Source organism: Acinonyx jubatus, chromosome B4, assembly GCF_027475565.1.
Source record: "Acinonyx jubatus isolate Ajub_Pintada_27869175 chromosome B4, VMU_Ajub_asm_v1.0, whole genome shotgun sequence".
NCBI lineage: Eukaryota > Metazoa > Chordata > Mammalia > Carnivora > Felidae > Acinonyx > Acinonyx jubatus.
This window is the reverse complement of record NC_069387.1, coordinates 46,931,085-46,957,066: the sequence shown is the minus strand read 5'-3', so window position 1 is coordinate 46,957,066 and position 25,982 is coordinate 46,931,085.

The window sequence follows — 25,982 nt, the reverse complement described above, 5'->3', positions numbered from 1 at the left end:
TTCATGTGCTGGCCCTTTGACAACTCTCGATTATAATCTTATTATTTAATAACTCCAGGGGAAAGATAACATCTTTTTCTCAATAATTTTAGTGAGAAATTCTGTGGTTGCTGCCTCCTACTGGCCTGGAATGGGACATGTGTATATCCTTGGAACAATCAATCAGTAGGGCCAGGACAATAGGATACATTGAATGTCCAATCTGGGGTCATATTCCCATTTCTGGACCCAGGATGGAGGGGAAGTGCCCCAACTTGAACCATAGGAGCTCAGAGTAGGCACGAAGGTGTTTCTCCAAAGGACAATTAAGATGTTCCTAGCAAGCGAATGGGGATGATGGCAAGCAAAATCTAACAAATACTATTCCATGACATCTTAATTTTCTTTTAATGCCAAGATGCTATTACTTAATCCTGAGTCACTGCATATTTTGAACCATGCTGATCCGTTGTTTTATAGGACAGTGCTGACATTATTTATAAAATTCAGAGTTCTCTCCATAAGCCTTAGAAGAGTAAAGGAAAGATGCAATTAATTTTGGAACACGGAAGTGTATGTGTACTGAAGTACCTTCCTCTACTAAAAATGCTAAATTGGACCCTCAGAGGAACCATGCACCGGCTGTCATCTTAAGAAATACAAAGTTGAACTTCACTGTCAAGGATCCTCATTCTGAGATTTGCTGTCTAAGATGGTCCTCTGCTGGTAGCCATAATAATAGAATTCTATAAACATACAAATGGCCACCCAAAAAGAACATGAATTTTCACGTAGGGAAGAACAATGAACTTATTTATTAATTAGAATATATTGATGTTGATGTCTTCTGTGTTTAGAGATAGTCTGTTTAATAATTAGTTCTCTGTTTTTCTAAAAAATGTCTGCACTCACTTGTATAGGTAAATGCCAATCTATAATTTTCTTTTTCAGCTCCAGCTTCCTGTTACAAATTCTGTGGTATTTTCCATTCTACTTCTTGGCTTTGCAGAACTATTTCTTATAACATCATGCTTTTGTTTTCCTGCTGTTCATAGCAACATCACCAGTGTTCATCAAAATCCAGGAACAGTCCCATTAGGTTATAGTTATTACTGTTTTTTTTTTTTTTTTTTTTTACCAGTTATGTTGTCCCTATGGTAAGCTATTAGGTAGAGGATTATAGGTTATATGGAGAGTCTCATATTGGCAAATGTTTATAAATGTAGGATGCTCCACTTCCTGTCCTTTGGTGTGAGGTGTTAGTTTCATGCAATATCTCCTTTTCCTTAGTTGTAATTCAATCTTGTCATTCATTTATATGTGGTTGTTGCATTTCTCTTCTCTACATGACCAGGGATAAAAGGTATGTCTCTTGAACCAAATATACTCCACCAAGAGATGCCCCCTAATTAAACTTTAGGGAATGAAGTCACATTATTTTGGGGATTATTTTTTTCTCATTTTCTTTATCTGTACTAAAAAGATGGTTGACTTCAACTGGACAGAAATGAAATTTGGCATGGCACTGTCTAGAATATGTGAACAGAAATGGATGATATACTGTTAAGACTGTTTCCCTGTAGGGATTAAGACTAGAGGCTCAGGGGGCATCTGGGTGGCTCAGTCGGTTAAGCATCCGACTTCAGCTCAGGTCATGATCTCACAGTCTGTGAGTTCGAGCCCCGCACCAGGCTCTGGGCTGACAGCTCAGAGCCTGGAGCCTGTTTCGGATTCTGTGTCTCCCTCTCTCTCTGACCCTCCCCCGTTCATGCTCTGTCTCTCTCTGTCTCAAAAATAAATAAATGTTAAAAAAATTAAAAAAAAAAAAAAAAAGACTAGAGGCTCAGGTTGACCTGGAAAGTTGGTGGTATCTTTTACGTTAAAACATAAACTTTCAGATTAAAGTATTATTTATATTCACAAAAGTACACACATTTTAAGTCTACAGAACAATGATTTTGTGAATTTTCACAATGGGAACCCATTCCTCTGACCACCCCCAAGCCAGGAGATAGGACGACAGCGACAGTATTCCAAGCTTTTCTTATTCTTCTCCCACTCATACTCCCTTCTCCCAAAGGCAAACAACTATCCTGAATATTAAAAGCATAGATTTTTTTTTTTTAAAGTAGGCTCCATGCCCAGCGTGGAACCCTGTGTGGGGATTGAACTCACAACCCTGAGATTAAGACCTGAGTTGAAATCAAGAGCCGGATGCTTAACCAACTGAGCAACCCAGGCTCCCCCAAAATATAGATTAATTTGCCCGTTTGGGAGCTCTATGTGAATTTTATTCTTTGTGTCTGGCATTTTCCACTCAACATTCTATTTTTTGTTTGTTTGTTTTTTTGCTATTTGTGAGAATAGATGTATTTTGTTGCACATACTCACGTATTCGTTGTTGTATAGTTTTGCATTCTAACCATAATTTATTTTTTCAGTGTTTCCAGTGTTTAGTTTTTATAAGCATTATGCTCCTAGAAACAGTTTTTCATCATTGTATCTTATAAACTTGTTATTATTATTATTCTTTAAAAGTTAAAAAAAATATTTATTTTTATTTTTAAGAGAGAAAGAGACAGAGCATGAGTGGGGTGGGGGTGGGGGGTGGGGTAGAAAGAGAGGGAGACACAGAATCTGAAGCAGGCTCCAGGCTCTGAGCTGTCAGCACAGAGCCTGAAGTGGGGCTCAAACTCATGAACTGTGAGATCATGACCTGAGCTGAAGTTGGATGCTTAAGCAACTGAGCCACCCAGGCTCCCCTGTCTTACAAACTTCTACATTAATTCTTTTTTTTTTTTTTTTTTTTACCATGAGCATGACTTAAAGACAAAGTAAAACAAAACAAACAGTACTTGATGAAGATCGCTCCAAATCCTTAAGTCTTAACCTTTTGACTATCTGTTCTTCATCTGCTTTCCCAATTGCTCTTTTTCTTCCACTTCCAAATGTGTTTAAACTTTGAGTTTGAACCTTCACCTCTGCTTTTCTCTTTCTACACTAGTTTCTTTAGAGAATTGTTTCCTGGGCTTCTCATGTTACTTCTAGGTAGATGATTTAAATCAATGTCTCTTCCCCATAGTGCTCTAACACTGGTTTATTGGTCAGTCCTTAAGCCTACATTTAATTTCAGCCATCTTCCTTCGTTTCCTTTACACGGTTCTGGCACTAATGCTATGGCTCAATACCTGGCTTAATTGTGAAAATCAAGAATTTTTTTTTAAGTTTATTTATTTATTTTTGAGAGAGAGAGAGAGAACACATACACTCAGTGTTTCAGCGTTTCCAGTGGTTAGTTTTTATAAGCAATGCTCCTAGAAACAGGTTTTCATCATTGTATCTTATAAACTTGTTTTTATTATTATTATTATTTAAAAAATTAAAAAAAAATACACTCAAGGGGGAGGGGCGGGGGGGGGGAGAGAATCCCATGCAGTCTCCACCCTGACAACGCAGAGGTCAACCTGCAGCTCGAACTCATGACCTATGAGATCATGACCTGAGCCGAAACCAAGAGTCCATTGCTTAACCAGTTGAGCCACCCAGGCGCCCAAGAATTTTTTTGGTGAAGAGTCTCTGTTCATATAAACAATTTAAATTACCACAAATCAGCATGTCCACCTTATTCTGGCAGCTCAACCTGTGGGATCCCACAAAATAATACTGCTCTCAACAGGCACCTTTCTGGAACGGAGCTGGCTATGGGCACAGCACAGCGATGGAGCCCCCTTTATAATTCCACAGATAGGAGTTCTGGAACTCCTTTAGATATCTGGGCAACTCAATTTAGGGAAGGGGCAGAGTGGGGAAGCATGACAGGTAGATATTGGAAAGTGCACTGAAGAAATGGGCATGGGGGCACTGTAACCTTAGTTGATCCCAGCCACTGAACAGGGACTTAGAAAATTTTGAAAAGGCACTCTAAAGCATGGATGGTGGGGAGGGGAGGCTGTGAGGCTTAGGACCCAGGAAAGGAGCTCTACTGGCCGGGGTCAAAGGGCAGTACTGATCTTCCTATTATCTACAAGGTAGAGTCCAACTTTCTTTCTTTAACATTTTAATTCCTCCACAGTCTGGCCTAGTTCTGTAGCAGGTGTGGAGAAAGGACCTTGATTCTGTGGTTCTCACTGGCTGCCAAGAGGTAATTGTGGGCGTTTCTTTCTAACTCGATGCTCTAACTTGATATCATTTTGGTAGTTTGAAATTTGTCCTGGTGGCTTATTAGCAAATGCTATAAATCATGTCTTTTAAATCTTTGGTTTTGAGGCCCAGTTAAACATACAGCCATAACCACTGCTTAGATTACTTTTGAAGGGATGCCTTTTTACTAGAGTAAAAGGTATATTTTGCAAGGTCTCTCAAGAAGGGATGTTTTCAAAGTGTGCCCTGGACAGAGTGTTTTGGAACTGAGGAATTTGAAGGGAGATGAAGTATATTTACAGAAAAGGGACAGAATTCTAGGAAGGCAGGCTTCTATAGTTATACTTAATTTAACTAAGGTCTTTGGCATTAGGCAGCATGGAAAAGTTGGAAGTCTAATTATTTTATGGATCCAGCTGGTGTTAATACCAATATCTAATGAGGATACTGCAAAAAACAAAATTAGGGAATTTGTCACTAAGGCATACGGATATAAAAAATTGCATAAAATATTAATAAATACAATCCAGCAATATATCCTATTAATAACAAAGAATACCCACTTAAGAGTTATTGTAGGAATGAAAAGATTGTTCAATATCAGGAAAACTATCTATATAGTTATAGCTGACCATTGAACAATGCAGAGGTTAGAGGTCCCCACCCCTGTGCAGTTTAAACTGTGTATAACTTTAGACTTCCCCAGAACTTCACTACTACCAGCCTATTGTTGGCCGGAAGCCTTACTGATTAACAGTCAGTTAGCATGTTTTGTATGTTATATGTTTAACACGTTTTGTATGTTATATGTATTAGTTATATACTGAACTCTTACAATAAGGTCAGCTAGAGAAAAGAAAATGTTATTAAGATAATCATAAGAAAGAGAAAATACATTTTGAGTACAGTATTGTATTTATCAAAACATTTGTGGCCCCTGGGTGGCTCAGATGGTTAAGTGGCTGACTTTGGCTCAGGTCATGATCTCATGGTTCGTGGGTTCAAGCCCTGTGTCAGGCTCTGTGCTGACAGTGGGGAGAGTGCCTAGCCAGCTCTGCTAGGATCATCCATCTCTCTGTCTCTCTGCCCCTCCCTCTCTCTTTCTCTCTCCCAAAAATAAATAAACAAAACAAACAAATTTCACATATGAGTGGATCCAGGCATTTGCAACCTGTGTTGTTCAAGGGTTAATGTATATTAAAAAATTTTTAAGAAGTAATATCATACTGATAGATTTAAAAGAGATAATTGATAAATTTCAGTAGCCATTCCTAATAAAACTCTGAAGTAAAGAATTGACTTATCTGACTCTATTAACATGGAAACTTCTCTTCAACAAAAAATACCACATATACAGTGAAAATATAATCTACAGACTGGGAGAAAAAGTCCACATGTGAAAAAGGATTCTTATTCAGAAGAATTAAAGAACTTCTACAAATCGGTATGCAAAAGACAAAGAACATGAAGGAAAGACTGGGAAAAGATTTTCAGTGAATGAATGAAAAGATACTCAGTCTATAACAGTGTGAAATACTGTTCCGTAGCCATCAGATGAGATAAATTTCTGAAGCTTGATACTAAGTGTTGGCAAGGTTATCAAACAATTAGAATTCTTAGAGACTTCTGATGGCAGTATAACTTGGTACAAACACTTTGGAGAACCATTTTGCAGTATCAGATAAAGCTAAAAATGTGCATACTATGTTGGTCACAGACCTTGTGCAGTTCCTCAGGTTTTTTTTTTTTTTTAATGTTTATTTATTTTTGAGAGAGAGCATGTGTGCCCGCATCCGCATGAGCAGGGGAGGGACAGAGAAAGAGGGAGACAGAGGATCAGAAGTGGGCTCTGCACTGACAGAAGAGAGCCCAATGCAGGGCTGGAACTCACAAAACCTAGAGATCATGACCTGAGCCAAAGTATGATACTCAACCGACTGAGCCACCTCAGGTTCTTGTGACCACATCCCTCTTTCTAAAGGCACTGTCCACTTCCAGTGTTCACTGATACTGCTACCTTTGCTGGTGACCTTGTTAAGCTCCTTCAGTTGGCTGGAGTCTGAGTTGAAAGCCCAGACTTTCATAGCCCTCATAGCGGTTATGCCAAGCCCTATTAACAATGAATGGTCTCGCCACTTCCAGATGTGGATGGGATATTACACACAGGTGATAGGGTTTGGCTTTCTGAGGGGCTGCCAAGAAGCCTGATGATGCAACCCTGAAATGCATGGGTAGGAAAGGTAGTCAGTTCCTTGAAAGGTGAAACTTGACCTGTGGGAAGAAGGAAGGGGAAGAGAGGTGGGCAGATAAGTGCCCCTCCCCCTTTCATTCTATAGTTTGTGCTGTGATTTGCTTTCTCCTTCACATGTTCTAGAATATGATTCACATGCTGGGTGCACACATGTGCCATGTGACCCACTATCTTTCTGTGGCTTGTGATGCAGGAGCAAGCATGGGAACGAATCACATTGTATTGCCTTATATCTTTCCTTGCCTCACTTTCCTTTTTCCTTTTCTCACTGACCTAGGTTTATACTTTCTGAATAAAGTAATAGTATCTTTTTTTTTTCTTTTTCCGAGAGAGGGTGCAACCCAAAGTGGGGCTTGATGAACCAAACCGTGAGATCATCATGCCCTGAGCCAAAGTCAGATGCTTAACCCGCTGAGCAACCCGGGCACCCTAAAGTAGTAGTGTCTTAATCCTTGCTCCAGGTTCTGTTTTCTGAAGGACTCAGGCTAAGATACTTAAAATTCTTCTAGTTCCAAACTGCAGACTCTTAACATATGTGCCCAGGGAGGTATCTATATTAATTACAGCCATGTTTATAATAGTGAAAATTTATAAATAATTGGCTATTATAAATAGCCAATTGGATAAATAGCCATTGGATGAATAATTGGTTATCCCTCGTTCACACAGAGGCACTGAAAATACACAGCCCACTGAAACACAGCCCACTGAAAATAAAGGAACTAGAGCCATATGTGTGGCATGGCTAGTTCTCAAAGTCATACAGTAGAGCAAAAAAAGTAGTAGCAGGGAAACGCATACTGTATACAGCCATTTTTATAAAGCTTACACACATATGAAAACAACATCATGGAAGTTCCTAGATACGTGCATTTGTAGTAGAAATAGAAAAATATTTTGGGGAATGAGAAACACGTACTTCAAGATAGTACAGACAGTCACTGACTTATGAAGGCTTGATTTAGGATTTTTTGACTTCGTGATGGTGTGAAAGTGAGATGCATCCAGTAGAAACTGTACTTCAGATTTTGAATTTTGATCTCTTCCCTGCCTAGCAATATGTGGCATGATACTGTGGTAGTGATTCTGGGCAGTGGCAGTGAGCTGCAGTTTCGGTTCAGCCACGAGGTCCCAAGGATAAATGACCGACAACACTTACAAGCATTCTGTTCTTCACTTTCGGTACAGTATTCAATAAAGTTATACGAGATATTCAGCACTTTATTGTAAAATGGGCTTTGTGTTAGTTGATTTTGCTATTGTTTAAGTATTCTGAGCATGTTTAAGGTAGGCTAGGCCAAGTTGTGATGTTTGGTAGGTCAGGTGTACTAAATGCATGTTCAACTTATGATATTTTCAACTTTTGATGGGTTGATAGAGATGTAACCTTATTGTAAATCCAGGAAGATCTGTACCTGCCTTTGGAAAAGAAGGAAGGGAAACGAGATCTGAGTGGAATCTGTTGGGAGCTTCAATGATATCTGTAATGCTTTATTTCTTAAGTTGTATGGTGGAGTACAAGTATAGTGGTCTGAAAAAAAGTTGTGCTGAATACCTTTATTTTGCTCCCCTAGATTCAAGGTCCCTTTCTTGCCTTCTGTGTATCTTAAGAAACAGAGGTTGTTGACCTATATGAACTGTATTAATGAGCTTCCAACTGGGTGCAGCTAGTGGGGAATATCCAAAGGAGATCAGAGAGTGGGATCAGCTTAAGTGTTACCCTAATGTTTCTACTTTGCTTGGTGTTTTCTTATTTAACTTAAATATGTTACATAAGTATGGAGAAGGTATGGCAGATACTGTCCAGGTTGTTGACATGGGTTATGGTGGAGGTGGAGTGGAGTAGAGGTGCAGATACAAATGAAAGGGAAGGAAAGAGGGTAGGGGAGCCAAACTCAGGAGGAAAAATATATTTGCTTGTGAAAAAAAAAATCTGAAGCTCAGGCCTGGACGTTTTGTTAAAGCTCCATAGGGAATTGTGTTTCTTATCTAGATGGAACAGTCTTTGCAAACTCTTCTAGGTAGGAGTCCAGGGTGGCTGGATTTGAGTGACTGAGGGGCAGGGTAGTAGAAGCAGAGGTGAGAGGTAAGGGTGGGGTGGGTAAAGTGGGATACGATAAGAAACTGAAAGGACTTTGGCTCTTATTCTGATTTCTGAACTGACCCAAAAAAATCACATCCCTAATTTTATCTGCAAATTCTCTTATCACTTAGGAGGTAATTTGTCAAACCCTCTCCTTCACTCTCTCCACCATCCTCATGAGTCATTCTCACTATGTTTGAGGCTAAAGCGTGGAGTATCTCTAACCTTCGTGAGTGGTGCAAAGGACCAAGTGCATGGTGTTTAAGTCAGAATTGGAAGAACAAGCCAGATGTAGGTTGGCAGTCTAATAGGGCACAGAAAGAAAAGGAATCCAAAATATGGAGCCAAGGGAAGCGCACTGGGCCTGGCAAGAGGGAGGAAGGGGCAGCAGTGCTGGCCAGGGGAAGGGAGGGTTCAGGAAATGAGGTGCAGATGTGGCCGCTTAGTATGTGTGGGTCAGAAATCTTGAAATCATTTAGAGCAGCTACTTGCTCTCTCACAATCTTGCCATCAATCTTGGGTTTCAATTTCCTTTGACCAATCTGCTTTTTTTTTTTTCTCTGAAGATATTCCTCTTGATAAAGAAAAAAGAAATGCAATTGTTAAAATGCCATTTTCGGTATGGTTTCTCAACACAGCCATCTCCAATCTATTTTCCTCTTGCAACCACGGTGATTTTTTCTACTAAGCAAATCTGATCATGTTTGGTTTTCTCTCACGGTGAGGATAAAATCTAATTTTTTTGTTGTTGTTGCCCATGGGCCTTTTCTAATTTTGTGCCCTCTTTATCATTTTGGCTTCATCTCTTGCCTCTTTCCTATCCTTCCCTGCAACTTAGCCATTCCAAGAGCTGCGGTTTGCCTCGAGGAGTTTCTCAGCAGTGTCTTCTGGGTCAGATAATCTAGTTGCTGTGAGAGGGCTGTCTTGTGCATTGTATGATGTTAGCCTGCATACCTGACCTTTCCCACTAGATACTTGCAGCACCTACCCAGCTGTGACAACCAAAAATACGTTCAGACATGGCCTAATAACTCCTGGGAGATAGAATTGCCTTTGGTTAAACACTGGGACAGAGCATGTTGTTTTAAGTCTGTCCTCTGACCTTCCTTTCTACTCGGTATTCTTTCTGTGTGGAGGATTAACCTTCTCCTTTTGATAGTCCTGGCCAACACCTGCTCATCTCTCAGAGTCTTTTCAGTCTCCCTTTCTTTGGTGAAGTCTTCTATGACTCCCAAGTTGGAGTTAGGTGACCTGGCCCTTACAGTTACATAGCACCTGGCTTTACTGGAGCAAGATCCAATTGTATTCTGATTCATTGGGTTTGCCTGTTTCCATATCAGACTGAGGGTTTAGAGGGCAAGACTATTTTTATTTTTATTTATTTTTTTAATTTTTTAAATGTTTATTTTTGAGAGAGAGACAGACAGAGAATGAGTGGGGGGGGGGGGGAGGCAGAGAATACGAAGCAGGCTCTAGGTTCTGAGCTGTCAGCACAGAGCCCGATGTGGGGCTCGAACCCACAAACCACAAGATCATGACCTGAGCTGAAGTCAGATGTCCAAACAACTGAGCCACCCAGGCGCCCCACAACCCAAACTTTTAAAACTTAACAATTCATGCAAATCTTATAAAGACTACCTAATGCTATGTATATTTATAGATATGTGTCTCTTGACTTTGAGGATTTTATCAAAAAAGTACTAAGATATACATACTATTGAATAACCACCTTCATAGAGCCATACACTTATTTGACAGTAATTTAGTATTTCTGCATTTTGTTATTTTGTACCAAACATGCTTTAAAAGGTTTTTATTATTATTATTTTTTTTAGGAAGTTTATTATCCATCAGTGATAACAAAAAAATATTTTCAAGATTTCTGTGGTGCTATGCTTTACCAATGCTGCCATCTTCTGGATGCTCTTAAGTACTGTAATAATCAAAGAAGCTTCTAGTTCATAGTGGTATCCAAAAGTAATTGTGATACGTGATTATAAAAAAGCTTTTCTCTTCTTTTTTTGCTTAGTTTGAAGAAGGCCTGGATATATAATTTTTTCTGTCTTCCCCACCCTCCCTCCTAAAATATTTGACTATCTGCTTTTCCTACTAACCATCTACTGCTGGAATCAGAATGGTATAGTAGTACTCAGGTCTACAATGGATATGCTAAATGCCTTGATTTTGCCACTCTAGATCTATTATTCACCCTCCTCTACTCTGCTTTGTGTCCTGGCAGGCAGAGGCTGACCTATATGAACTATATCAATAAGCTTCCTTGACTTTTAACTTCTAATTGGATCTGGGCAATAGGAGGTATTCAAAGGAAATCAAAGGAAAAGAATAAAGTAGAGCTAGAGTATTTATTTCCCCCAGCTTCCTTCTAATGAGGTCACAGGGCTCTGTCCCTTAACTGAAGGGGCAAGGCCCTTATTCAAATAGCTCACTCAGTCTCAGGGAAATAGTAATCCCTTCCTCCCAGTATCCTTTAGTGCTAAGGATGTTAACAGTGCCTAAGTGTTGTGAAACTCAGAGCACTTAACTGTCCCCTGTGGTTACCCTCCATTCTGCTCACACCTTTGTAAGTGATCCTTTTATTAACATATACCTTAAAGCACCAAGCTTGAGTACATTTCCTGTCGGGCCCCTGAATAAAACAATGGGAATAAAGATAGCAGTTAGCCCACAGGTGTGCTATTAGGGCTTAATAAATGAATACCTGACTAATGCTTAAACAATGGCTGAGAAAAGAGACAAAGATGAAAGCAATTGGAAAGAAAATGATAGTGATAGAGGACAAAGATGATCCAATACTAGGATAATTGCTATTCCTTTAGTAGTTAGAAGCTCCTTAAATGGAATACTTATACTGAAATATCTTTATAGAAAGGATTCAGAGATACAAAAGAAGGATATAAAGGAGTAGCACATCTGCAGATCAATGACATGACAAAAAGAAATAATTCCTTTTTAAAAATTTTTTTTTAACATTTATTTTTTGAGAGATAGAAAGAGAGAGAAAGAGAGAGTGTGAGTGGGGGAAGAGCAGAGAAAGAGAGGGGGAGACACAGAATCCGAAGCAGGCTCCAGGCTCTGAACTGTCAGCACAGAGCCCGACATGGGGCTTGAACTCACGAACCATGAGATCATGATCTGAGCCGAAGTCAGACACTCAACCAACTGAGCCACCAGGTGCCCCCAAAAAGAAATAATTCTTAAAGCATCCAGCTCTCCCTAAAAAAAAAAAGTTCCCCAAGAGGAGAGAAAAGATTGGCTTTATACTAATAATTCAAGAAGACATCCAGGTTTATAAAGTTCTAAGGGAAAGAAATGTGATACAAGATTATAATAAAATACAACAGCCTTCCTTAACTCCTGTCAGGGATTTCCTTGGTTGAAAAAAGACTAGACTAGGGCACCTAGGTGGCTCAGTCTGTTGAGCATCTGGCTTGATTTCAGCTCAGCGATGATCCCAGGGTCATGGGATAGAGCCCCACATTAGGCTCTGTGCTGAGTGTGGAGACTGCTTAAAATTCTCTCTCTCCCTCTGGCCCTACCCAGGTCACATGTGAATGCACTCTCTCTCATAAATAAAACAAATAAAAAGGCCTAGAGTATTTTATTTCACAATATTCATTTCCAAGGGAGTCTTACTTTCATCTGTGGGCACCAATGAATATTTTGGCATAATGGAAAAAAATTTACCTATTAAACAAGTTATAAACATATTTTCAGGAAATACCTGGTGAAATGATGTTGTAGCTTGTAAACTAAATGATGCATTTGAGGGCATGCACCTCAAGTTTTATCAAACTTCAGCGATTTCAGCCAGGTGTCAGGGATATCATCTTTTGTTGTGATAAAAAAAATCCCCAAATTTACATGGTGTCTTTTTACCTCTACTTGTTTATGCTCATTCATCTTCTTCATATAATGTGTTATTGTGGACCCAAATAAATAGGAGTACACAGACCAAATTATAGCCCGCTGTTAGGGGCTGAATTATGCCCCACCCCCCACATTCACATGTTAAAGTCCTAACCTCCAGTAACTCAGAATATGACTATATTTGGAGATAGGTCTTTAAAGGGGTAATTAAGTGAAGATGAAGTTATTAGGATGCACCCTAATCAATATGACTGATGTCCTTATAAGAAGAGGCAACTTGGACACAGACCTGTTTAAAGGACAGATGATGTGAAGATACAGGCAATGGAGCAGGAGTAGGTGCCCTGGAAATCTGCCGCCACCTGCTTAAGCAACTCACTTAACCTTCAGTACATCTTTGAGACTGATATTGTATAGGCTATGATAATTCTTGTGTCTGCTGAACACCATATTTATGATGGACAGCTCAGTTCCCTTGGTCATTTGAAGGATGATGATCAGGCATTTAATCTCTATGAAGGCTCAGTGGATCTCCAGGGTATGTTTCTCCAAAGATATGTTATCTGCAGAAGAAAGCATAGCTCTACTCTCCCACTCTACTCTCCAACTGTACTTCTGGTGGTTCCACATTATGTTCAGTCTGCTGCAAAAGCTAAATATCATTGGATACACTAGGTCATAAGGCCTAAGTGACACAAGAGCTTTTTCATCTAAGAGCATCTAAGACCTGTTGCAGAGCTCTTTGTGGCTCATGGGCACCTTCAGACTGGCAGTGCACTCAAATATGTATTTATTGTCCTTCAACTCAAGAGAGACCCTAAAGTGTCTCTTTCTTCTTGGTGGGAAGTGCAATGTTCAGCAACTGTTCTTTACTTTAGAAGAGCTATCCTAATATGACCCAGGCCACTCAATCTCTAGAAACTTCACTAAGGTGGCAGGGCTTTGAGTTTAGTGGAGTTTATCTCCCATCCGATGCTACACATGTATGTCATTCTGGCAAATAGGATACTTACTGTTTTGTTTCCTTATCGGTTCCACTCAGCATGATGTCACCCATTTTGTGGAGTGGCGTGAAGTTCAGTGGTATATCAAGGCAATCGAGGTCTCTGTGAACTAGATCAGAGGTTGACATTTTCTGTAAAGAGCCAGATAATGGATATTTTAGGCTTTGTGAACCATATGATTTCTGTTGCAACTATTCAACTCTGTAGTTGTAGTGTGAAAACAGCTATAAATAAGACATAGATAGCACACAAGTGTGGCTATGTTTCAATAACACTTTATTTGTCAATGCTAAAATTTGAATTTTGTATGATTTTTACATGTCATGAAATATTACTTATCTTTGGATTTTTGTTCAACAATTAAAAAATATAAATACCATTCTTAGCTTGTGAGCCATACAAAAATAAGTGGCAGGCTTGGTCTGGTCTGTGGGTCGCAATTTGCTGCTGGCTGGATTAGATTATGGTAGCGAGCAAGAAAATGGACATAGATAACTGAGACAAAACCATGAAAGTATATTGCTGACCCTATCAAATGAAAGCAAACTGCTCCTGGTTATCTTTATATATTGTTATACAGAAATAAGAATACGACATGTCAATGCTGCATACTAGATGCCAGGGGCTGTGTTGATTCTCTTCATTAAAGAAGCCAAATCTAAAAAAGTAGCTGTAATTAAAATCACCACCTAATTAATGTCGTAATAATCCATGGTCATTCTCTAAGATGCTTCTTTCTTCTGAATATGCCATAAAGGCAAGTTAAATGGTAATAGAATAGGAATCCTTACCTAGGGCCTTTCTAGTTTTTGAGGGTAGCACTAATTTCTAATATTTCCCCAGGGAATTTTAAAATGTAATAAGGAAAACATTCATTTATAAATTATTATGCAAAGTATAATAATAATTTCAATATATGTATATTTACATGTGTATAATATACATACGAATATATATTATTATGCTGTTGGAATGGTTATTACTTGGTTGTGTGATTATGGGTAATTTTTTTATTTCTGTACTTAAAAAATTTTTTTAAAGTTTATTTATTTATTTTGGGAGAGAGAGAGAAAGAGAGAGATAGTGCGAGTGGGGGAAGGGCAGATAGAGAAGGAGACAGAATCCCAAGCAGTCTCTGCACTATCAGCACAGAGCCCGGTGTGGGGTTCAATCCCACCATGAACCGTGAGATCATGACCTGAGCTGAAACCAAGAGTCGGATGATGCTTAACCAACTGAGCCACCCAGGTGCCCCATCACTTCTGTACTTTTTAATATTTTCCATTATGTACAGTGAAAATATACTCCCTTTTGGCCAGATAAAAAAAAAATCAAGTTTGTTTTTGGGAGGATCACTGTTAAAGTCAGAATGCTAAATTAATCTAGATGAGGTATGTGAACCTAATCCTGAGAATAGTTGATACCAGCACTAACCTCAGCAGATGTCAATCTTTGAGTCATAAGTCACTGTACTAATCACGCAATTTCAATTAGTTCAGGATTCTTATTTTATTATTTAATTAAATATTTGAATGAATGAGCATCCAGTCTATATATCTATCTATATCTATATACACACACACACACGCACACATATATATTCGCAAAGAGAATTCTAAAGCTCTAACTTCCAACTAAAAGCAAATTAATTAATGGAACCTATTTGTAAAGGCTTCCCAAGTTAGTATTAATGATGTGTGAAATATGTAACGGTAAACTAACCGGACAGTTCAGTGATGCTGTGTTCGAGCACCGTACTGTACAAGAAGATGTTTTCTTACTGCCCTGCTGTGTGGTAGGCATAGTGTGTTTGAAGGCTCAGTCACTGCTGCAGACCTTAGCGCTACCCCTATTTAGAGTTAATTGGAGAAAGAGGAAAGAAAGATCATGAATGTTTTTCTTCTTTATTGTTTCCTTAAGTTTTCCTCTATTTTTGGTGGCTTTAAAATCCTAGACTTGGAATCATAGCTCATTCCTGGAGTCCCAGTGGTTTTATTGCTGATCAGCACAATGAACATAAAGCCCAAAGTATAAAGATTTCCAGCATGTGCTTTCTTCAGTAATGCCTTTCTAGGCTTCTCTCACTTGGGTATATTAACCGGTCTCTCAGTGGGAATGCAAGCGAGGTATTGTCAGAGAAGAGAAGTTCAGGGAAAGACTATGACCGCCTGCAGACGACTAGGCCTTAGACACTTAGACAAGTTATATGAAGTGGCAAAAGTCTTCCACAGTCCCTTGTGTTTGGAGGAGAGAGTACATAGACACAGGAAGGGAGCATTGGGCTGGGCGTAGGAGTTCTTGGTTTCAGTCAGACTCTACTAATAATTAGACTCTCTAATAACAAGTAGACGTGTGACCTTGAGTTACCACCAAATTTCTTTTTGTCTCAGCTTTTTTATGTTCAAAAACATGATGAATTATGTGCTTTCTTGTGTTCTTTAGGGTTTTAGCACCTCAATTCTCTGGCACCCTGGGCTTACCTCTCTCTAACATTAACCATGCTGTGTCCTAATTACTGATAAACGGGTTGGCACCTACACCTGCGCCCCCACCTGCTCACCAAACTGTAAGCTGTTTGAGATCAGGACCATGTGTTATTCAACTTTCTTTCCCAGTATCCAGCAACTGGCATGAACAGGGCATGTGAAAACACAGCTTCTATAATGATCAGTTTGTGAGGACTCTGTTCTGGGAGAACTCTAGACATAGGCTTGATCTTCCTGAGTAGTGGGTGTTATCGGCGTAAGAGGAAGAAAGCGAACAAGTATCTACTGAGCTCCTACATTTATCCATTAAGCATTTTTATTTAATACGTCTAAGATATGATATAGGTATGATCATGGCAATTTCACAGCACATGCCGTTTGCCTCAGCAAGTGGCCACCTCAATGTGGAACCCGGGTTTCTTAAAGCTTCATCACCCTGGCTCCTTTCATGCTAATGTGCTTTCAGTGGCAACAGTCGGTAGCAAGGTCTCTGTGGAATAAGATGATTGCTACAAATTTAGGAAAACAGACCCCAGGAGTGTTTGGCCTGGAAAGAGCTTTTTGAGATACTGTTTTATGTATGGTTTACTCCAGCAGAGTCCTTATTTCTACTATTCATGCAAATAGCTTCAGAAGGGGGACTGGTACAGGGGAGGGAGGGGGTGGCAGGTACATTTAGTGTATTTCACCGTCAAGACCTTTTAGAATTTATTTATTTTTCTTTCCCCATTATACCTCTTCCTTCATGATCCCCCTCATCCTCAATTCTGCCTTTGCACTCTTGTCCGGACACGGTTTCTACCACCCACAAAGCATTGTTATCCTGCCTTCTATTGTAAATGTTTATGTATCGGATTTTGACTCTGGCCCTGTGTCTTCTGGTTCTGACACTGTGTAGCAAGTCGATGTTCAATAAGTGTTTGTTGAATAAATCTGCCATCTTTCCCTTTCAAATTTATCCTGAAATCTTCTTTAAACTACTTCAGGGATTTCTTTCTCCAGATAGAGAGGAATAACCTGAAGGAGATCTAAAAGGATGTGATAATACTGTGTGGGAACATAGTGGGCGTGAGGATGCATTGCTCAGACTCCCCTTCAGTGAAAGCTTCGTGGCCCCAAATACTGTCCACTATTAGCGGACAGGTCCAGCTGGCAGTGTCTTCAGAGATCACTTCAGCCGTAAAGAGCTGCCTCACCAAGGTCACACCCTTCCCAGGGTAGCCCACATTTAGTGATTGATCCAATGTGAGATAGTTCTGATGAGCCATTTTAGCTTCCATTTGTGAACCTGAGCTAGGATTTTTTATTTAATTTTTCTGTCTCTTTAAGTTGGAATCAATGCATTAAAAATTAATGAGTGATAATTACTAATCTACAAAGTATTTTTGACCTGTTACCTCACCTGAATAAATTGGGTTAAGAACCATTTACTTTAGGAAACCTCATCTAGGAAATTTTTCCTTTCTCTTCTGTCCCTTTCCTGTGTTATGTAAAAATTTATTACATTATAAATTTTATTAATGAGGACGCCAAGTACTTGATCCTTCTATTGTTTAAAAACTGGACTCATGTGATACTTGCTCAGGGTCCGTGATAGAATAGAAAGAAAGTAGATATTGGAGTCAGACTGAGTAGTAATGTCCCAGCTAACATGTTATGTGTGTGTGTGTGTGTGTGTGTGTATGTGTATGACACCTAGCACATGGCAAATATTTAGTTAACATTAGTTTAATTTTTTTCTATATTTTGTCTTCTTAATTCTGCTGGCACCTTCATAATACTATTTAATCCCCTTGCATGCATTGTTTCCAGCCAATATCTCTTCCCTTCCCCAACCACTAGTTCCAAACTATAGTCAAAATGATCTTTTTAAAATGAAAATCTGATTAGTCTCTTCTCTGCTTAAAATCCTAAGACTTCCTATTACTCTTAAGATACACATTGGGGTGCCTGGGTGGCTCAGTCAGTTAAGCATCTGACTTAAGCTCAGGTCATGATCTCACAGTTTGTGGGTTTGGAGCCTGCTTTGGATTCTGTGTCCTCCCCTCTCTCTGCCCCTCCCCTGCTGTGCTCTGTCACTCTCTGTCTGTCAAAAATAAACGTTAAAAAAAAAAAAGATACACACCAAAATTCTTACCTTGACTTCTAACAACCTGTATTTGTTATGTCTTTCTGCTGTTCCCACTGCCTGGAATGCTCCATTCCTGTCTATCCCTTTCCCCTGGTTGGTTAGCTCCTTCTCTTCCTTTAGATCTCAGCCTAGGAGAACCTCTGAATTGTCTCCCCTCCTTCCAATTCAAGTCACTGGTATCCACTGTCATACAACTGTGTTGCTTCGCTTTGGGGCACTTACCTAAGTCTGTAACTAAGCATCAGTGTGATCAATTGATTTCTGTCTTTCCCACAAGACAACGTTCCATGAGAGCAGGAAGCTTGTTTACTGAATTCTGATAGCATAGTCCAGTGGTTGGATCATAGGCAGCCAGTAAATACTACATGAATCAGGCAGCAGAAAACCCAGGTTTGTGAATGTGTATGTGTATAATTTATTATTATTATTATTATTATTATTATTATTTACAAGTGAGGAAACTGAAGCTCATTTAAGTCCAAAGTCATACCACTTAATAGGTTCACAGTACATTACAATTTTTAAAAAGCGTATTTGTTTTTTTTTTTTCAACGATTATTTATTTTTGGGACAGAGAGAGACAGAGCATGAACGGGGGAGGGGCAGAGAGAGAGGGAGACACAGAATCGGAAACAGGCTCCAGGCTCTGAGCCATCAGCCCAGAGCCTGATGCAGGGCTCGAACTCAAGGACCGTGAGATCGTGACCTGGCTGAAGTCGGACGCTTAACCGACTGCGCCACCCAGGCGCCCCATAAAGCGTATTTGTTTTTATAAATATTTGAATACATTTCCTTTTCTCTTTTGTATTATCCATGTATTAAAATATTCTTATTGTTCTTGATCTAGGTCAGTGTTTCACCTTCTTCTCAATTGCTTGGAACTCAGAAGTCTCTAGTATCCTTTAAAATTCACTTATGCCTTCTGACTTGTAAATGACAAAGAAGTGCTATGACCCTGAAATATAATTGCCCAGCCTGTTGACTATGGCTCTGGTAATCAAAACTGATTCTGAATTGATATTCAAGTCAATTATAAAATATTTGAGCCACACTGGTTTATGCTAATTATGTGATTTATGGTGGGTCCCTCAGGCCAGGCTGAATCAGTTTGACTGCTGGAGGGACTGGAGACTGAGTAAAGGTCAGTCACATGGGGGCTCTCTGCTGTTGTGACCAAGTCCTTAATAGAAACCCTGGACACCAAGGCTCAGGTGACCTTCCCTGGTTGGCAATATTCTGTATATGTTGCCATACATTTGTTGCTGGGAGAAGTAACTGTCTGCAAGTGCTATCCATAGGTAGGAATCCACCGGGAAAGAAAAACTAGAAGCTTCTTCCTGGTCTCCCTTGGACTCCACTCTGTGCACCTTTTAGTTTTGCTGGTTTAATCTGTATCCTTTTCACTATAGTAAACAATAACCATGAGTTTTTCTGAGTTATATGAATCCTTGTAGTGAGTCATTGAAACTGAGGGTGATCTTGAAGACTCCTATCATAGTTGCTTAGTAAAGGCATGGACTTTGAGATTGCTTGGATGGGTTTCAGACTCAACATTCACGTATGCTCTGTGATCTTGATCAAGATGGTCAATCACATTGCCCCTTTATTTCTGCATAATTAAAACTAGCACCGTAACATGTATATTAGAGTGTTGGTATGAGGACTAAGTGGATAATATAGGAAATGTGCCTGGCATGTGTTTAGTTAAAGATAGTTATTATTACCACATCAGGGTCAGGGCTATAGGAATACAAAGATTATTAAGAAATATTCTCCACTACCTAGTAATGGAGTCAGGGGGGAAATCCTTGTCATGAGAATGGTGGGAAAATTAGGTTATTTCCCCCTTGGTCCACTCTTTGTAGATTGATAACTGGTTGAATCAGCCAGGCAAACTGTCCCTCCCACTCATAGACACTGTGTCCTTGGGTAGGGATGGAATAGGCAAAGAAGGAAAGGATTTTCTACTTGGTTCTAAAAATACGTCCAAGATTCATACATATGTAGTTAGCCATACATGTTTCTTTTATCGTATCAGTACTAGGAGATGGATCCCCCAACAGGGTGTAGTTGGTTTTTCTGATTTTTTTAATATTTAAGACTGCCCTAAATGTTCCTGGTAACCTTCTTTTGCCTGAATGACAACAACACTATCAGGTTGACCTCTGCTTCCTCTCCTTTCCAGCTCCTTCCCTCACATGCACATTCATATATACTGGGACAGGTGATCCTCTGCCTAGGGAAAGGCATGGAATTTTCCTCTGTAAAATTCCTGCTAGTTGCATAATAATCTCCGAACATCCATGTCAGGCCAGGTTATCCCTTATTTAAGGATTTCAGTTAATACTAGAACACGTATACAAGCTCCATTTTACCTTGGGTTGTATTCTCTAAATCAGTTGTTTCAAATTGAAAATACATTTTCCATGGAAAACATGTCACATAATAGCAATAAAAAAATTGGTTTTATTAATACTGTACCTGACATACAGTTTTCAGTATTGCTACTATAGCTGAACTTGGCTTTTATGTATAACCCTTTGTCTCTTGACGTAGCCCTAGGATTCCCAGTGACTTAATTATTTTAACAAGGACCCAGATACTCAGTTTTTATGCTCCTGCTTTTTCAGGTATTACCTTCATTACCAAGCTGGACAAAGGAAATATTTTCTAGAATTCCTATGGCCAACTTCCCCTATGTCTCATTGGCCACAATTTGTCATTAGTCCCATTTTCTTTTTTTTTTTTCTTTTTAAGTTTATGTATTTATTTTGAGACAGATAGAGACAGCATGAGCAGGGAAGGTGCAGAGAGAGAGAGAGAATCCCAGGCAGCCTCTGCACCGTCAGCACAGAGCCTGACAAGAGACTTGAACTCACGAAACTGTGAGATCATGACCTGAGCCGAAGTCGGATGCTTAACACTGAGCCACCTAAGCGCCCCTATTCCCACTAATTTCTAAATAGCAAAGCCTGCTCTGGGGCCATGTAAGAAGCAGAGCAGAGTTTTGGCCTCACTGAGGTGGAAGTAAAAAAAATAGGCAGGGAATTCTCGGGCAAAGGAAGCTGAAAGAAAGTAGGCCCAGGATAGAAATCAGAGGCTGCTGTATGAGAAGCCAAACAGCTTTTCAACAGGTAGTATGAGGTCCCTGGGACACTGAAAATCAACTTGCCTCTTTAAGAATGAAGACGTGTGTGTACTGCCCCGGTTTAAAGCCACCTACCCTCATTTTTCCATTTACACCCAGACTCATATTTCTGTTAGTTCCCCACAAGCCCACACCCACGCTCCCAGCACAAAGAAATGTGATCTCAGACATTTACAAGTTCACACCTGCAGTAGAGCTCTCCTTCCATTTACACCCTATTAAATACACAAAGTGCACATTTTATTGCTGCAAAGCCTGGGAAAAGACAAAACCCTTTAGCCTGCCTCGATTCAGAAGTAACCTGAAAAGTTAATCTTTAGTCAATACTAGAAAACAATGCGAGAAAATTCTCACATATACACAAATTCAGGGATTATTGAAATTTTCACCCAGAAAGAAAGAGAAAAAATTTCTAAATCTAAGATACGTTCCCCAGCTCAGATGGGGAACCTAATTTTACATGTTAATATTTTCTGTGTAAACATACTGTTAGTTGTTGAACAGCTGGCTCTCTAAGGGAGAGGAAAAGCTGGGTTCCTAAAATCAGGAGTCTGCTCTACAATACAACCAAAGATGAGAAGGAGTGTAGTGAAATGGAGAGAAACCTGAACTGAACATCAGAAGGACTGAAGGTCACAACCAAGGCCAGCCTTTGTTTCAACTGAATCATGGTTCAGCTTTTCTCTCTGCACAATCTCATTTCTTTGTTTCCCCATAGAAGTTGATTTTAAGAGCACTTGCCAATAAAGCTCCTGCATGCAAATCTGTGTCTGAATTTGTTCTGGTTATAATCCAACCTGCAACAATTGGTACCAGAACTCTTAGAGAAAGACTTTGGAAAGGGATCCCTTACAAGCCAAATATCAATGAAAGCCCCATCAAGGGTAGCAGAAAGAGCAGATAGTCCATGGCATGCAGTAACAGTACAGTTTTTAAAACTTTCACCATCAGTGAATTTGGATGGTATATCAGTGGAAGCAACGCACTGGTAAGGGCAGTGTATCACTCATTTGAGAACAACGGAGGAAATAGTAAATATTAGGACTATGAATTGGGATGGATGTTGTTGAGGGCCATGGGAGCTATGTAGAAAGATAATGAGAGGGGGATTAATTATCAACTCAAGGCTAAGTGTGAAAGCCAGGGAACCTCCTTGGTAGGAGACTCTTATCTCCTGTCGTAGGAGGCCCCTCAAAAGCTGAAGGTAACGAGAGTAGGAGAACTCCAAAGAAAGTTAAATTCTCAACTATAGCAAGTCTACTCTGCCAAAATCAGGGCTCTGATTGGGAAGGAATGGGATCCTGAGATAGGGGATGGAGACATCTGGGTTGATGCACTTGACAATCTTAGGTCCCTAGATTTCTCTCCAGAAGTAGCCTACTCCCCATTAAAAAGCAATTCTTTCCCTTCGGGTCAATAGACAACGCTCTCCCCAAATAAGGAAGTAGACGTTGACTGGGCCAGTTGACGGCAGCCAGGCTCTGTCATCAGTCATCCCACTGTTGGTTTACTGGGTGCTTGAAGAGAGGAGTCATGATGACAAAGATAGAGCTCATACACTGGCCCAGTGGAATGGTTGTTATGCACCAAGACTGATCTGGCAATCCTTACTGCTAAATGCTGCGGAGACCAATCCTAAGCCTCTGATATGCCCCTTGGTGGCAGGTTAACTGTGTTGAATCCATTTTGGCAATTCATCTTGACTGGAATCGACACATATTCTGGGTGTGGGTTTACCTTTCCTGCCTGTAGTGCCTGATTCAGCATCACTATCTGAGAGCATACAAAGTGCTTCATTACTCAGGACCCCCACTTAGCATGGGAAATATAGCAGTTCATGCATGATCTTAAGATCCACTAGTCTTACCACATACCATTCTACCCAGAGGCTACTGGTTTGGTAAAATGGAGCAGCTTTGATGAAAGCAGATCTAATGAAACCTGTTCAGGTGCCAACTTGGAGAGAACACTCAGAAGATGTGGGCACCATTCTCCAGAGTCAGTATATATGTTAAATCAAATAACATTATATAATGTTGGATCAGCAATAAGTGGATATGATTGATAGAGTTGATTTATAGCTGGGCTGGAAAAACTCTTTGTCTCTGGAGACACCAGGATGGCTAGTTTTTGGCTTTTAGCCAAGAAGGGCAGCGGGATTTATGATGTGCTATTAAAAGTGTGAAACTCCCCTGGTGACCACCAGGGTTAATTTCTTTACTGATGATCTTCAACCGGTATTCTGACCAGTTTGACAAGCTTGGCCAAGATTTAACAAGGGTTTGTAAAAACTCCATGGGAGCCTTTACCTTTAGCTTTCCTAAAGCTAAGATTCCTTGCACAGATACTGGCCATTCATCCCTGATTCAGAGTGTAATTGTGTTTGAATAAGGGCCATGGGAAATTAAATATGAAATATCTCTTAGACCACTAATGCTTGCTTGTCTCTTGCCTCAATGTATTGTCTTTAAATACATCCTCAAATAAGTCTGGTAAGTCCTTTTAAATATATGAACTTGGGAAATATTTTCACTAAAATATTTGGGTCCAGGAACCAATGGATGATGGCAGGATTTGTTCCATGAACCATCACTCCTGAAAGGTTGTGTTTTATCCCTCAAACCGCAGATTTTTAAAAATGTTTATTTACCTTTGAGAGAGAGAGAGAGAGAGAGAGAGAGAGAGAGAGAGAGAGAGAGGATGCGCACAAATGGGGGTGGGGCCAGGAGAGAGGGGGACACAGAATCTAAAGCAGGCTCCAGGCTCCTAGCTGTCAGCACAGAGGCCCATGTGGGTCTCACAAACCGTGAGATTGTGACCTGAGCTGAAGTCAGAAGCTTAACAGACTGAGCCACTCAGGCGCCAGGAGTTTCATTTTGAAAAGACCATTTTAATGATTTAAAAAGCACTAAAGCCAGCAACAACTATTAAAAAACCATGAACACAGAAATGTAAACGTGTTATATACTGAGTTTTAAAAAGTTTGTTTTTTTAGTAATCTCTATACCCAATGTGGGGCTCAAATTCATGACCCCAAGATCAAGAGTTGCATGCTCTTCTGACCAAGCCAGCCAAGTGCCCCTAGATACTGAATTTTACACATCTTTGACAGCATGTTAGCCAATGATGGCAGCTCCATCCTCAAGCACGCTGAAAAAGGCGCTCATCTGCCAAAAGTCATGGAGAACTTTCTCCATTGTTCTCTTCAGGTATGTCCAAGAAGATTAACGGAAAAGGAAGAAGCCACAGAGAAAATTGGACTGGAGCAAATGAAGTTTGAGGATCAGTTGAGGAGTTCCCTAAACAGCTAGCAGGGTTGGGGAGAAGAAAGATGTCTCGGGGCTCTGGGAATAGTGGGGTGTCAGCCTCCCTGGCAGCTTCCTGAGAGGCAGCAAGATCTCAGGATCTTGAACACGTGAGGGAGTGAGACCCTAGCATTGGATTGGCCATTAATTCCCTGTGGGTCCAAGGTGACAGAAGCTGTGTGCACTTGAGCTGTATCCTGTGTAGAACAAAACTGAGTACTTGAGGACAGACTTAGTCCTCAGCCACCATTACTCCAAACTCCCTCTTATGGAGATTGGCATTATACAGGGCTCCAGATGTCTGGGCTGAGTGACAAATACAGTTGAGGCTGAGTTTTCCCTTAGTCCATCAGAATTGAAGCTGAGACTTAAAATGATGAATCGAATATGGGATATTCTTGTTTACCACAGTTTGTTGATGAAAATCCCTACTCATTGTAAATGCATTCACTCATCCATTCATCAAAAATTTCCTGAGTCCTTTGTGTTAAGCCCTGAACTCGGTAGGATCTGGAAATACAGTGGTAAACAGAGTCTTGGCTGTGGAGTTTACATAGGATTTGTGACATTTGGCTGGAAACTTTGAAGTAAAGTTGAGTGTATATGTTGGCATGACACTCTGTTTACTGAGTCTCACACCCATATTCAAGTAATTTACTAACAAGGAAGTAGGTGTTATATAGTTACATTGTTCCTAGAACTAGGTACAAGTTAACAGTTGAACAATATTTTCTGTATGTCAGGCTGGCTACACAATGTTAGCACAAGCAATCTTTAGCCAATCAAGATTTAAAAGGGAACATAAACATTTACATGTAATAGGATTATATTTGGGTGGAGGCATTAAGGATATTTATCTCCCCTAGTAACTCTCAGAGTTAGTTAGAGTTAGTTAGAGAGCTAGAGTGGTTAAGATTCAGTTTTCATTTCTTCAGAAGAGATCAAATAGAATTCCAAGTAGAAGCCAGGAAGATTCTCTGTGTCAATCTGGCCTTCCCCAGTGCCTCATTTGATCCAGACATTACATAGAAAGTGTCCTTCTGTCTTATGCTTAAATTGTGCCAGAAACCAGAATTTTTGTTACATGCTGACTCTTTAAAAATCGACAAAGGAAACAATCAGCAAAACTAAAAGGCAACTGATGGGATGGGAGAAAGTATTTGCAAATGACATATCCAGGGACGTTGCCAGGGCAGAAACGACACCAGTGCCGTGATCTCCCTGGAGGGCTGAAATGAGGGCCCATGCGTGGGTGCGGGTCAGGTATGGGGTTGGAATCCAAAATCTATAAAGGACTTACCAAACTCAACACCCAAAAACTGAATAATCCAGTGAAGAAATGGGCAAAATACATGAATAGACACTTCTCTAAAGAGACATCCAGATAGCCAACTGACACATGAAAAAATGCTCAACATCACTCCTCATCAGGGAAATACAAATCAAAACTACAATGAGATATCACCTCACACCTGTCAGAATGGCCAACATTAACAACTCAGGCAACAACAGTTGTTGGTGAGGATGTGGAGAAAGAGGATCTCTTTTGCACTACTGGTGGGAATGC